Source organism: Tupaia chinensis, unplaced genomic scaffold, assembly GCF_000334495.1.
Source record: "Tupaia chinensis unplaced genomic scaffold, TupChi_1.0 Scaffold000001_1, whole genome shotgun sequence".
Classification (NCBI taxonomy): domain Eukaryota; kingdom Metazoa; phylum Chordata; class Mammalia; order Scandentia; family Tupaiidae; genus Tupaia; species Tupaia belangeri.
In genome coordinates, this window is record NW_006159427.1 from 8199984 (window position 1) to 8204171 (window position 4188).

The following is a 4188-nucleotide window of genomic DNA, read 5'->3' on the forward strand; positions in this document are numbered from 1 at the left end:
TATTCCTGTGATAATCTCCATAACCCTAAACCAAACAAGGGGACCTTTACTTCTTTATCTTTTTGTTTTTAGAGAGATTTTTGCTATAGGGTGCATGCGTTTACCAGAAAGACACAAAGAAAGCAAGAAATCACCCTCCAGGGGAGATGGCCACACCAAAATTCCTTATCCTCCATTCTCCTCCTAGGACCCTGGGCACTCATGCTGGGCACGTGTGTGTGAGTTTCAAGCAGCAGGATCCAGGACTTGAACCATAATCAGCCATGTGAGAGCCCAGCGATGAAACCATGTCACCATCTGCTGGTCCCCAAACCCTCATTTTAATTGGGGGCAGGGAGTCAGTGGCCGGCGAGGCTCTCCACAGACAACAGGGCCACGATGTCCACCAACCGGGCGAGTGCTGGGGCGACAGCGGCGGGACCTCGACCTTGCATGTTGCAGGGCAGCCTGGCCTTCCGCCTCCCTCCAGTTCCCTGGAAGCCACTGGTGGCCTGTGCGGGAGCACCCTCAAGAGAGACAGAGGCTCCAGCGTGTCTCTCTCCTCCCCCTGAGCATGAGCCAGAGGAGGCCAGGTGGCCAGTTGGCTGGAGGGGGGTCCGCTGCTCAAGAATGGGAATTCTCTTCACCAGGATATGGAGACCGTTCAGCCACCAGGAGCACAGAGTTATCCTTGTTGGACTGGATGATGCGGCGCAAACCACCACCCTCCACCAGCTTTCCATGACTGCGGTTGTACATACCTGGCCTACGATAGGAAGCAATGAAGAGAGAGTAGTTAACAACACACATTTCCTAGTGTGGGACATGGGTGGCCAGGGATCTCTTCGTTCTTCCTGGAACACGTGCTATGCCAACAGAGTTCGGAGTAGTAGCTGTGGACGGTACAGACGATTTCTGTAACCAGAGAAGAACTCTATAAAATGTTAGCACATGAAGACCTAAGGAAAGCCGGATTGCTGAGTTGTGCTAGTAAACAGGATGTTAAAGAATGCATAACGGTAGCAGAAACCTGCCAGGTTTTGAAACTAACTTCCATTAAAGATCACCATGGCATAGCCAGGTGTGCCGTGCTCTTACTGGTGAGAGGTTGTGCCAAGGGCTTGAAAGGATGACATCACGACTTAAGATGAACTGATCTCTACTGAGACTTTGTGTAAATGAAGTGCTGGACTTTTCCTGAAAGTTGCAAAAACGAATGGTTTAGATATATTTATAACAAACTGATTTCAACTTTTTCTATGAGAAGAAAAAGTTGAACCGCTTATTTGAAAACAGAGATGAAGCCTCACCTTCCAATTTGCTTTCTCATTAGTTTCTTCCAAAGTAAGTTACTAAAGCTGTGATGACTTTTTTTTTTTTATTTTATAATGAATCCTCTCAGGACATTGTGTGGCCTGTGCTACGTACAAAGGGAGAGGAAGACATTTGGAACTCTGAGAGCCTTATTATCACTATAGCCCTCCCCAGTTCAATGTTCTTTTCTTGTTTCATTAAGTCAGAATACAAATCGGCATAGATACTTGGTTTCCAATATTTCAAAATGTATGTTACTTACGAAAAGCATTTCACACGAGGTTGTGTATATATTGTATATATGCCTCAGGTTTGAGTTAATGGATTTGATTTACGTTCTAAAGAAAAGCAAGTAACATAAAAATTAATAATATCTTTAGTTCTAATCATAGCGAAATAAATTCTGGCCTTGATATGATGTGCCATTTTGTCCTTTTCTCCTGTATTCTCTGTATTGTGCTAACCAACCCTCCAAACCCTCCAAATCACTGAGCTGTTCTTTTTTTTTTTTAAGAACGGTTTTATTTAACTTTATTTATGATCATTATTATTATTATTATTAGTTTCCAGTTTGATCAGAGAGAAACAGAGAGAGAGAAAGTGAGAAAGCAATTCAAAAGGTCCAGGGCTTGAACCATGATTGGCCATGCGGGAGTCCAGTGCCTGTAAACACCATGCCATCTGTATGATAAAAGAGGCACTTTGACATTGTGTACCTATTTTCCTGTGGTTAGTCATCCACACAGAAACACATGGACTCCAACTGAGTGGAATATCCGTCCAGTTCTTGTCTTGGTCTTGCTAATAGGCAGACTTGCAAAGTAAGAGTCATCAGACGAGTCCTGGTGTTGGTCTTTGTGCCATCTAAAGTACTGAATAAACTGTTAATCTTTTCATCAGTCAATCACAACTTGTGATTAAAATTATCAAGTGTTTTTTTTTCCAGAATTATCTGAAAACTATTGTATGACAAGCAGTTAAAATAATTTGAGAGTAAAAGTAAAGCATTTATTCCAAGCATCATAGCTAATGTCTTAATTTGCAAATTTCTTATTATTTTTAGAGTTGGAATTGTTTTTCAGATTTTTCTGTATTTTTTTTTATTGTTCGCAATATAAATGCATTATTTGACAGTCAGAAAATGCAAATTTATTGATGTTTTTATGAATTTGTTTTAGAAATTGATTGATACAACTTATTATTTGCACTAAGAAATAACTTGACCCCAAATTCCTTTCATATTTGTTAGGGTATTTTTTTCAATATTGAAAGTTGAAGGTATTTCTGTCATAACTGTAAATAATTGATTTTAAATGCATTGAAACATATTCTTAGGTACTCTGTCTTTTATACCCTGAAATCTGAAGGCTAATTGCATGCTTAAGAATATTTAAGGAGGGACCAGCAGTTGACATAATGGCTATGTTTCTGGACTCCCATGTAGTCGACCACAGTTCGAGTCCCGGGCCCAGTGGCTTGGACTCACGCTGAGCACATGTGCATGTATGCCCAAGATCCCAAAAGGAGAATGGAGGAGAAGGGATTGAGGTGTGGCCATCCCCCCTGGGGGGGTGATTCCTTGCTTTCTATCTCTCTGTCTCTCTCTGTCTTTCTGGCAAGCACATGCACCCTATAGCAAAAACCTCTTAAAAAAATAGAAAAAGAATATTCAAGAAAAAAACTACTTTTAATACCTGCTTCTCAGATTTCATGAAAATTTTGTTGAGGAATAATAGCACATACTTCTAAGTATTGATAAAACTTAGAAAGTTTGTTTCCATACTCAGTTGCTAAATCCCAGTCAGGTATGAAAGATTAGTGTTTAACATAGGCTGTTTTGTGTTTCATATTTATATTATTCAATATAATGTTCGAAATGAAAGCACAACATTTAATATTTGTCAATAAGCTGGGACCAGGAGTTGGTGTAATGGCTATGTCGCTGGAATCCCATGTAGTCAACTGCAGTTCGAGTCCTGGACCCGGTGGCTTAAACTCACACCGGGCAGAAAGTGGAGGACCCGGTGGCCTAAACTCACACTAGACAGAGTGGAGGAAAAGGGATGGTGACATGGCCATCCCCCTGGGGGGTGATTTCTCACTTTCTGTCTCTCTGTCTTTCTCTGTCTTTCTGGCAAGCGCATGTGCCCTATAGCAAAAACCTCTCAGAAAAAATTGGTCAATATGCTTTTATAAAAGTAAATCCTAAATTACTAAACTTTGCTCATATTTTTTCAAATCATTATAAGGTATTACTTATATATTTTGTATAAAAGTTCCCTATAAACAAACAAATAAAATAGTAGACTGTCAGTGAGAAAATGACAACTAACTTTTGAGGAAAGCTACACATTTGGGTGCCAGGAGCAGCCCTGGTGCCCATCGGCTTCACCCAGCAGGTAGCGCAGAATGACGGCCCCAGACAGAGCGCCCTCTCTAGGGCACCGCTGCTGCGGTGCCCACCCAGCACGGGAGGAAGTGGGGATCTAGCAGGTCCCACGTCAACAGGTGGCGAACCGAGATTCACACTAGGTGGTCTGTCTCCTATGCCAATGCTTTATAATAGGGTTTCATAGAGCGGCCTTTTGCTCTGCCTTTTTTCTCTTTTTCTTCTCTCTCTCTTTCTCACTTCCAATTTCATTTATTTTTCCCATTTAAAGTTTTATTCCGTTGAGACAAAGTTGCCAAATATCTAACCTTCGGATAAGTTATTTCTGTGTTTTTATATTTGCCCTCAAGGAGTTGAACTCTTTGTTGAGGACCTGGGGCACGAAATAGGATGTGAGGATTATAGAAGGTAATTTAGGGCCAGCCGGTGGCATGGCCCTTAACGCGGCTAGATCCCTAACGGCTGACTTCGCAGTTCGAGTCTCAGGCTTAGCACCTTGAAAAACA

At 41.7% G+C, this 4188-nt stretch overlaps 1 pseudogene; it reads left to right on the plus strand.

Annotated features, from left to right (window-relative positions):
• The first annotated feature begins 609 nt into the window (after window positions 1-609).
• On the plus strand, window positions 610-1135 carry LOC102475125 (ADP-ribosylation factor-like protein 5A pseudogene; annotated as a pseudogene).
• The last annotated feature ends 3053 nt before the right edge of the window (window positions 1136-4188 follow it).